Source organism: Tupaia chinensis, unplaced genomic scaffold (assembly GCF_000334495.1).
Source record: "Tupaia chinensis unplaced genomic scaffold, TupChi_1.0 Scaffold000017_1, whole genome shotgun sequence".
NCBI lineage: Eukaryota > Metazoa > Chordata > Mammalia > Scandentia > Tupaiidae > Tupaia > Tupaia belangeri.
The window spans coordinates 3,361,341-3,372,341 of NW_006159447.1; the positions used below are offsets into that span (position 1 = coordinate 3,361,341).

The window sequence follows — 11,001 nt, forward strand, 5'->3', positions numbered from 1 at the left end:
AGCAGGAAGAAGCTGGGTTTGGCTGCGAGATCCTGGAGTCTCCAGCATGTCCATTTACAAGAGCCTCAGTATTGGCGACAATCTGGTGGGAAAAGTTAGCAATCTGTCTTGAAGGTGTGTGTATGAGGGCGCACGCCGGTTTTATTTCTGTTGCATTTGGGATAGCTTGGAAGAAAAACCGATGAATATGATGGGGGATAAAACTCACCCGGACCAACCGTTGGTGCGGTCACAATTTGGGTAGCTGAGGACCGGCTCCAGACGCAAAGGGAGCGATGAGGCAGAGGGCATTGCTGGAGGATGGCGGCAGTAAGCGCTCCTCCACATCTGCGCCGGGAGACAGGGACGCGTCGTGCGTTTAGCTTTGGTGTCTGAGGCCGGAAGGCTGCGACTTTGAGATGCACCACCAGACTATCTAGTTGGAGGTTCTTCTTCGCCGTAGCTTTCCCACCGCCCAGTTTCCCCTTTTATTTCTCTGGACCCCTCCCAGCTTCAAGCCTCCTAGTACGCAGCGCCAGGGCGGAGAGGCATCCGGGGAGCTGGGCTTTGGCGCTCAGTGTGCACAGGCGGGGCAAGGCTAGACCCCGGCCGAGAGGAGAGGTGTGGGGCCATCGGAACGGCCTCAGTCCCCAACCAGAACCTGAAGGCCACCTGCAATTGGGACTATGGACACCAGGCTCTTGGGGCTTGGTTCTTGGGTCCTTTGTGGGAAGAACACGCTGTGAGTCCCCAGCTCAGGGCTGCTCTGCTTAGGTCCCGGTGGGCGCTGGACCTGCCCTTAGGGAAAGTTGCTTGTGGGTAGCATTGCTCTCCTGGAAGTCGCTCCCGGAGCTGCTGAGAGCTTCTTCTTTCTACATCTTTTAAATTCCCTTTTGGAAGTTTTGGAGAGTCCGCAGCTGACAGCCACTCAAGGGGGTGGGGGTGGGGGGACAAGAAAAACAGGAATGTAAGACTTTGGTGGCTGTGTGGAGAGCAGGAAAAAAAAATCAAGTTTTCCTGCCATTCCCCTGATAAAGGCCCTGGGCCCCCATCTACAGGGGGCCAGGGAGCTTCTTACAGGAGTGTGTGATGAAGAGGCCCCATTCAAACCCAGCAAGCAGGCTGAAGCTGGTGGGATGAGAAATGGTGTGTTTTTTGACTAGGTGGTCCAGTTCTGCACATGGAGAGCTCACCGGTAAATGTGAAGTGAGTGAATGAAAAACGAATGAATGAATAGCATTTGGATTTCCAGTTGTCCAAAAGAGTTACCAGTTTCATCTGAACCTGAACCAGATGGGTTGGCTATTATAAGACAGACTTCAGAATTCACCCACTTAAAGTGTCCAGTTCGGGCAGTGCTGTGGGCTGCTGGTTAAGGTGGTCTGATGGCACCTGGTCAACTGCTCAGATGGAGTCCTGGCCACAGGGCATGTGTACGCACCCCAAATAGTGGAAGGATGGACAAATAGAGAGAAAGGGATTGCGATATGACCACGCCCCACTGGGGAGTATGCTCTCCCTGATTCTCTGTCTCTCTCTTTGACCAGCGCATGGGCCTTCTGACAAAAGGAAAAAAGAAAAAAAAAAAGAAAAAGAAAATCATTCTTACTATATTCACAGAATTGTACAAAATCGCCACAGTTTTAGGACATTTTTAGCAACCCCCCTAAATTCCGTACCTATTTGCAGTAACTTCCCATTTCTCCCTAACCCACCAACCTGTCTCTATAGATATGCCTATTCAGAACATTTGGTATGAATGAAAGAATACAACCTGGGGTCCTTTGTGATAGGCCCTTTCATGTGGCAAATTAATTTTAAAGTTTATCCATGATGTAGAAGATTTTTTTTTCTTACTTTCTCTCAATAATCCCTGGGCATCACCTCCTTTTGTCTGTGGAATCCTGATTCAGGATAGACCTGGACCTCCACTGCAGCCCTGACCTCCTGTGGGTCCCTTTGAAAGGACACACCAGTGAGGCCTCTGAGTAATTCCCTGGGCAGGGTTCCTTGGAACCCATCAGAATTCCTGGAGAAGTTTTGGATGGGTCCCAGGCTGCAGGATGGATGGGAGGAACTCTTTGGCCCTCATTCTGCTGCGAACTGTCCAGCTAAGGATTTCAGAGAACTCTTGGATGCTTCCCCGCATGTCTTGGTTTTCAGAGTCAGCCAGGGCGGGCCTTATGAATGAGCCGAGCAAACTGGTGTGAGTTGAGAGGCTCTAGGGAAAACCCCAGCCCACTGAAAGTCCCCTTAGGGTGAGTTCCCTTTGGGTCTTAAATATTTCCTGGTGCCACCCGGTAATATACAAATATCTTTTGCCAGTTTTCAGTTGACAGCCTCTGAAGCTATGTGACTCTAGAGCCACATATATAGTGGCTTTGATCCAAACTCAGCCAAAAGACTGCTGTTTTCCTGCCCTATCCAGTGTAATCTAAGTTTCCTTTAGAAGACAAGGGCCTTCCTGCATTGCTGCAGGCTGAGGTGATACTGTTTGAGTGCCGCTGAGCTAACAAATTATCTGGGATTATGGCACTTTGTTGAGAATAAAGTCCTTGGTAAATGAGACCCTAGATGGTCCCCTGGGGGGACTGATGGAGGGGTAGGGGAAGAAAGTTGAAAGGAAAGTGACAAAAACTTTCTCCTTGGCTGATTTGCTGCCAGATTGTGCTGGATGTCAGGTGAGCACATTCTCCTCTGCTCCTATAGGCAAACACAAAGTGGTAGGGAGGCAGTTACTCTCTTGTACACACTAAGTTTGAGTGCAGACCCAAACACATCCTGTCCTGGTAGGGGTGATGAGTGTGTGTGTGTGTGTGTGTGTGTGTGTGTGTGTTTTGGAAGTGTTGAAATATATTTTGAGTACTTATTGTCTATCTTTTCTCTTACAGAAGCACACTAAGTCTCCCAATTTCTTGGGGAGGTAAATCTTATTTTGCTGTAATATTATTGAGCTTCAGGGAAATTAAGTACTTTGCCTGGTGTCACAAAAGCTGCCAAGCAACAGACAAACATGTAAGAAAAGTCCCTATGGAATTTGAACCCAGATCTCACTGGTCACTTGATTGGCCAGCTTCTCTGAGTGGGATGGAAATGGATAGAGCGCATAGTTGGAACTGGATGATGTGAACTGAGGGAGGCCGTACCAACAAGAAACTCAGACAGAATGGAAGGCAGCCGTGTATGGGTGTAATCTGTACTTGTTCCTTCTCTGCCCCTGTACGTGATGATCCTTAACCTCTCTGAGTTTTATTTTTCTCATTTAAAAAATGGAGATAACTGGAGTCAGCAGATGCCATAGTGGTTAAGGCGCTGGACTCCCACGTGGTCAAATGCAGTTCAAGTCCTGGACCTGGAGGCTTGAAATTCACTGGTAGGAGTGTGTGCATGCCCAGAATCCTGAGAGGAAAATGGAGAAGGGATTGCAGTATGGGCATCCCCCCTGGTATTTCTCACTTTTGTCTCTGTCTCCCTGGTGAATGCATGTGCCCTATAGCAAAAAAGGAGAGATAACTGTAGTCACCCTATAACATTTTTTTTTTTTAGAGGTTTTTGCTATAGGGCGCCTGCCCCCCCCAGACAAACAGAGAGAGCCCGCCGCAATCCCTTCTCCTCCAATCTCCTCTTGGGATCTTGGGCACGCACACACACGTGCCCAGCGTGAGTTTAAGCCACGGGGTCCAGAACTTGAACTGCGGTCGACTATGTGGGAGTCCAGCGACATAGCCATTACACTAACTGGTCCCTATAACATTGTTTAATATCTAACATGGTTTGGTACAGAACCCGAAAGACAAAAATGGTTTTTTTTTTTTTTTTTTTCTTCTTCTTTACATTTTTTTCTAACTCTTGTCATTTTTCCTTCTCTTTGCTACATTTTTTGAGGGGATTATGAATATAAAGGAGAACCCCTGGGTAATTTTGAGCTACATGTCCTGTTTAAGTCAAGTTTAGGGCTTGGATTTTCCATTTTCTGTAGGTATTTTTTTTCCCCCGGGGGTGGGGGGTTTGCTATAGGGAGCATGTGCTCACCAGAGAGAGAGAGAGACAGAAAGCAAGAAATCACCCCCCAAGGGGGATGGCCACTCCACAATCCCTTTTCCTCCATTCTCCTCTTGGGATCTTGGGCACACATGCACATGTGCCCGGCGTGAGTTTAAGCCACCAAATCTGGAACTGGAACCGCAGTCGACTACATGGGAGTCCAATGACATAGCCATTATGCCAACTGCTGGTCCCCTTTCTAGGTAATTTTAAAAATCATTATTTCATTATTGTATTTTTTTTTTTCAACAATGAAGCTTTGCTAAAGTTACCTGGCAGTTGTCCCTAACTTTGAATTTTAGGGAGCAGTGTTTGGTCTCTGTTATTTCAGACATTATCTGGGTTGCTTATGAACCTTTGTCTAGGGGGAGACTGGGCTTTGTGAAGTGCATCAGAATATCTTAGGCTGTGGCGGTTATCTAGCAGTAGTCAGAGGATCCTTTCTTGGATAAAGATCAGATCTTTGATGGCTTTCTGTCTCTGCTTCTGCCAAGGGGAACACAATTAATATCTAAAAATGATAGTCCACTGCAGGGTTTCGTTTCTATTCTTCCTCCATTTCTCAGCCCTGCCTCCTGCCGTGTATAGACACTGGTAGACATTCAAAAGCTAAGTAATGCTGAAGAAGCATCTTTATTAAAAACAAAAATATAGAATGTCCAATATCAATGTTATATGAATAGTGGCCAAAACATTTAGACAAGAGAAAGAAATGAGAAGCATAAAATTTTCAATTTAATTAGAAAGTTATCATCTGCAAAAGAAATCAAGGAAAATGTTAAGATTTTCACAAAATATTAAGCTGTTAGGAATAATAAGAACCTTCTGCAAAGTGATAGTTTACAAAATTAATATAAAAATAAAATTATCTTATTATAGTTAAGTGAAAATTTGTATAAAGAATGATTATAGAGGAGCCAGCAGGTGGTGTGGTGGTTAAGGTGGCTGGATTTCCACATGGCTGACCACAGTTCGAGTCCTGGACCTGGCAGCTTGCTTTCTCACTTTTCTCCTCTCTGTCTCTCTCTGGTCAGCTTCAAAAAAATTAAAAAAATAATGATGAATAAAATTAAACAAACAGTAATTATTTTAAAAAAGAATGATTATAGAAAAACCCACTTACAAAGGAAACAAAGAAATAAATAAAAATCTATTAATAAATTTAATGTGCTAAATTTATGTGTGAAAATCTGTAAAATAGTAATGAGGAAAACAACTTTTTATATGCTTTCTAAGAATGTTTACCTACCAGAGATTGAGAACATTTTAATCTACTTTTATATATCTATGTAGTTTTCCCTATTCCATCTTATGGCCTAGAATATGGCCTATTTTGTTAAGTTTTCCAAGTACACTTGAAAAAGTGCACATTTTTCAGTTTTGGATGTTGTGGTCAATAAATATCAAGTAGTTGATAGAACTATTAACAGTTTCTATTTCCTCACTTACGTTTGTGTAGTTGTTAATTCGTCCCTCATAAGAGTATTAAAATCTTCAACTTTGCTTATTGTTTCTTGATTTAGTCTTACCAGTTTTTACTTCATGTGTTTTAAAGCTCTATTATTATATCTTCTGCCTTTTATTGCTAGAAGGCACACGTGCTCATCAGAGAGAAAGAGAGAAAAAAACCCTTTAATAGAATAAGGTCATGCCACGATCTTTCTTTCCTCCATTTCTTCATTCCATGAGGATGTTGGACACGCCCACACATACACGCGTGCTCAGCCAAGCTGCCGGGGCTAGGATTCAAGCTGCAGTCACGTGGGATCTGGCTTTCCATACAGTGTTGAGCCATTTTTCTACAGGACTGGCCCTGAAACTCTGTTATTAAGTCCATCAAGTCCATCCATATTTATGATTTTTTTATTATTTATTTATTTGATTCTAGTTTTGATTATTAATTTTCAAGTTTTCTATGAGGTACATGTACTCAGACAGAGAGACAGACAGACAGAGAGAGAGAGGGACAGGGAGAGAGAGGTAAACTGAAAAACCAAGTCACCAGGTCTGGGACTCGAATGGTGGTCACTCATGTGGGAGTCTAGCGCCTTAACCACCACATCACCTGCTGACCCCTTATGAATAATTTTAATTGATGGGCTTTTTTACCATTCTAAATTGCCCAGGATATGAGGAGAGTTTTATGCATATTTTTCTCCCTCCCACACCCACCAGTTGTGACTCACTCTTTTTTGACATTTTCCTTGTCAATTTCCAGTCTCTCTGGCTTGCTTGGCTCTGACCTCTAGCACTCTATGCTAAGAACACTGGCTTTTCCCCATGGTTTTTGGTTATCATGCCATGGGTAGTGGAGAATTCTTTTAGAGGGAAAAAAGATAGTTCCCCCAAGTTAATAGTAATAAAACCAGGTCTTTTAAAATTCCTTATTTAGAAAATTTTCTGCTGTGCCATGATGCTAACAGATGAATATCAATTGCTAATTTCATCTAAAGCTTACTTTTAAATTAGACTGTATTAGCAAATCCTGAAACTCTTTCTTATGATTCTGGATGTGAGGAGGTTGGTATTTTCATTAAAGAAAAGAAGCGAGAAATACCAAGCAATGTCAACACACTGAAATGATATATTTTTGTTTGTTTTGTTTGTTTGTTTGTTTTTCTTTTTTGATTCCACAAAGCTGTAAAACCTAAGTCATCAACTGACTGTAAAATTCTCCTGCTACACAGATATTAAACAGTTAAAAATGGGGACGAGCAAATGGTGTACTGGTCGCATCACTGGACTCCCATGTAGTTCACCATGATTCGAGTCTCAGATCTGGCAACTTAAAACTCACACTGGGGGCATGTGCGTGCATGCCTAAAATCCCAAGAGGAGGATGGAGGAAAAGGAATTACAGCATGGCCATCCCCCCGGGGGGTGATTTCTCACTTTCTGTCTCTCTCTCTCTCTGTCTTTTTGGCGAGCGCACGCACTCTATAGCAAAAATCTCTCTTAAAAAAAAATGTAGGGTTGAAGACGGCATGTTAGAGGTAACTTTATCCAGTTCCCATGCCCCTGAATTTAAAAATTCCTTTGATGACATCTCTTACGGCTAATTCTTAGCAAGGTTCTTCCCTAGAACTTTTTTTTTTTTTTTTTTGGAGAGGTTTTTGCTATAGGGTGCGTGCGCTCGCCAGACAGACAGAGAGACAGAAAGCAAGAAATCTCTCCCCAGGAGGGATGGTCAAGCCGCAATCCCTTCTCCTCCATTCTCCTCTCAGGATCTTGGGCATGCACGCACACGCGCCCGGCGTGAGTTTTAAGCCACTGGGTCCGGGACGCAAACCGCGGTTGACTACGTGGGAGTCCAGCGACATAGCCACTACTCTAACTACTGGTTCCCTTCCCTAGAACTTTTAGCAAAGGAGAAGAAACTAGCCTAATTGTTAGGGAATTTTTTATATTCATATCCATATCCCCCAGATTTATTATCAGCCTAGTAATTCAAGTTCTATTTTCAGAAGCTGCACAAAATAATCCTGTTTTATCTTCTATGTGAAATCTCTTCAAATATATGAAGACATCTGTCATATGCCTCTAATTCTTATTTTCGCCAGCTTAAGTTTGCTTAAATATCACCATTGATTTAAAATCTTTTGCATGAACTTGTCAACTGCAACTGCTAAGTCTTTTTCTAAGCCTGTAGATTACTCTTAAGTGAGCTCTCCCACGTCTCCACATGGTTGACTAATTCAAACTTGTGTAGAGTTATCATCTGGAGAATGGTAAAAAATGTATGTAGTACATTTTGAAAAGTCTAAGGCAGTTTATCCAGGCAGGTGGTTGTTGCCTTTGTCATTATCTGGATCTTCAGTTTTTCCCTAAACCTTTTTGCCAAGTTACTCCTACAACCTTAATATAATAAAGAAGAGAAATATCCTTTCTCCTTTAGCATCTGCCCAAGTAACAAATTCATAATTTTTCCCGTTCCTTTTGTTTTCTTTTAACTTGTTAACATGCTACTAAGTAGAACTTTCAAAAGCTGTGTCTAAGTATTATCTGTACTATCATAATTATCTTTCTTTTCTTTTTAAAAACATTTGCTTGAGGGCACATGTGCTCTCCAGGGAGAGAGGAGAGAGAGAGAAAGTAAGAAAGCACCCCCTTGGGGCATGACCATGCTTCAATTCCTTCTCCATTTTTCTCTCAGCATTTGGTGCATGCAAGCACATGTGTCCAGTGTGGTTTTTCAAGCCTCTGGGTCCAGTATTTAAACCATGGAGTCTACCATGTGGTATCCAGATGCCTTAATCACCACACCACTGGCTGGCCCCACAGTTAGCTTACAAGACAGACATTCTCCTGACCATTGCAGTGATAAAGAATCAGAGTGGTTGTTAAAGCAGTGAGTGAAAGGCTTATAGCAAATGATCACCAGAACTGCCTTCCTAACTCCCAGATTCCTATTCATACCACTATCTCGGGCTAATTTTTCATTCTATTTCATTCTTCTTGTTTGTTTACTTTGCCATATGGTTGGTTGGCTATCTTCCTTTTCAATTAAATTTGAAGTGAGCCAACAGAGGGGAACATGCGATATGTTTAGTGTCTTCCTTAGTACCCAGTATGGTGTTTTGGTCATACAGAATGCTCTCAAGAAATGATTGTTGGAATGAAAATTCCAATACTATGAGTAACAAGCTGTGTCAGGGTTTGGACTGGTTGGATAGTGGTATGCCAGATGGCTAACAATAACTTTGTTTATGTTTTTTTTTTTTTCTTTTGGCAAGTCAGCATGATTAAATAAAATATCATCCAAGGTTTGAATGTATATATGTGTATATATTCTTAGCGAAAGTATGTGTGAGTATGTGTGTTTGTGATTTATGAAAACTTTAGAATAAATATTTAAAGGAATTTTGATAAAGCTGGCTGAATGTTAGGCTGGGAGTTTGGTGAATGCGTGTAAGCACTGTTTAAGGCTTGTACTCAGGGTCTTTGCTCTTTATTAAACTTAGCTCCACAGATGAGGTTAAGTAAAACAAAGATACAAAGTGAAGAATAGCGCCACTAATTAGCACTAGTGGCTGCTATTGTTAAGGTATTGATAAAATTGCAACTGTGTTTTGACAACATTTGTATTTAACTATCAACTTTCCCAAATTTGATACATACCTGGCCAACTTAGAGCTAAGTAGCCAATTCTAACATGATGTTTTTAAAGAGAAACAAAAGAAAACAAAAAATCAAGGCAGAGTTATATGTCTTGTGCAAGCTTTTAGGCAAAGTTTCAACAATTTAGTCGTCGACATTTGGGTAAATGTTAAAATATCTCATGCACTTTAATAGGAATTGGGATTTTTCCTGCCCTTAATTTACTGTCTAAAAGTTTGGAAAGTTGGCAGAAAATCTTGGGAAAACTAAAAGTCCACTTCTCCCAATATGGCATTGCTCATCCTAGTGTAAAATAAGCAACCAAAAAGGAAAAACTTAAAATATTGTGATGTATTGAATATATAAATTAAAATCAATAATCTAGAAAGAGTTCTTAAAAATCAGTAAGGGGACCAGCAGTTAGCATAATGGCTATGTCCCTGGACTCCCATGTAGTCGACTGGATTTGAGTCCTGGACCTGGTGGCGTAAAACTTACACCTAGTGCATGTGTGTGTACCCAAGACCCTGAGAGGAGAATGGAGGAGAAGGGATTGCGGCATGGCCATCCCCCCTGGGGGCTGATTTCTCACTTTCTCTCTCTCTGCCTCTCTCCGTCTGGCGAGTGCATGCCCCCTATAGCAAAAACCTCTCAAAAAAAAAAAAATCAGTAAGAAAATGGGTAAAGGTTATGAACAGGTATTTTGTTTAAAATACTAGAATAGCCAACAAACAGCATATGCTGCATTTCACTGGTTATGAAAAAATCAAGTTAAGATGGTATTGTGATAATCACTTTTTTTATTAAATCAATACATGTTGAAAACAGTTAACTCTTGTGCTGGTAGGAGTGATATGTCATGGTGCTCATATAAGATTCTAGTGGAAGTAGAAATAAGTATAATTTTCTGTATAAAATTGTGTACTTAAGTTTCAATGATCTCGAAAACATGTGTCATGTTTTACCCAGCAGTTCCACAGTTGGGAAGCTACTCATAGTTAAGTCAATAATTTTACATTTAAGGAGGTGTGTGTAAGATTGTTCACTCAAGTGTTACATATGTTAGGATAATTTGTGTACACCCTAAATTTCCAGATAAAGATAGGTAAATAAATTGTGATACGGCCATACATAGTGTAAAAGGACACTTACCAACATCAAAAAATATTTACACTTTAGTAAGGAAAAAGTAGAGAGTAAAAGTGTTTACCCTTAGTTGTACTTTCTTGCATTCTTAATTTTCCACTGTTAAAATTCATTACTTTTATAATTAGAAGAAGAAAAGATATTTTACAGTGGAAAGAAAGTGACATAAAATAGGATATTGTAGACCTGTTTCCCTGAGATGCGTCTGCCATGCGTGGTCATGCCTGTGTGGGCTCAAGTCCTGGCTCCTGAACTCACTAGCCATGTGATTCAGGCAGTCCTCCGTGCCCTGTTGTCTTCATTGTAACTCAATATTGGAGTCATACCTACTTCACAGGGTTGCTGTGAGGATGAAAGGAATTTATATATGTTAAGTACTTAGAATAGCTTCACATACAGCAAATGCTCAATACATTTTATGAAGACTTTTATAAAGTGCAATGACTTTTTTTTTTTTGCCTTCGGGCACATGCATTCAGCAGAGAGAAAAAGAGAGAGAGAGAGACAGAGACAGTGAGAGGGAAAGTGAGAAATCACCCCCATGGGTATGCCACAGTCCTTTCTCCTCCATTCTTTTCCCAGGATCTTGGGCACACACACACACATGTGCCTGGTATTAATTTCAAGCCACTGGGTCCAGGACTCGAACAGTAGTTGACTGTGTGGGAGTTCAGTGACATAACCGCAATGTCATCTGCTGGCACCTACAATGACATCTCTTTTTTTTTTTTTTTT

General features: G+C 41.6%; 1 protein-coding gene across 1 annotated transcript in view; it reads left to right on the forward strand.

Annotated features, from left to right (window-relative positions):
- Positions 1–11,001, forward strand: part of COL14A1 (collagen type XIV alpha 1 chain) — a gene marked incomplete at its 3' end in the record, with an annotated part of 142,763 nt that overhangs the window by 593 nt on the left and 131,169 nt on the right. The gene's annotated exons all lie outside the window — the stretch shown is intronic.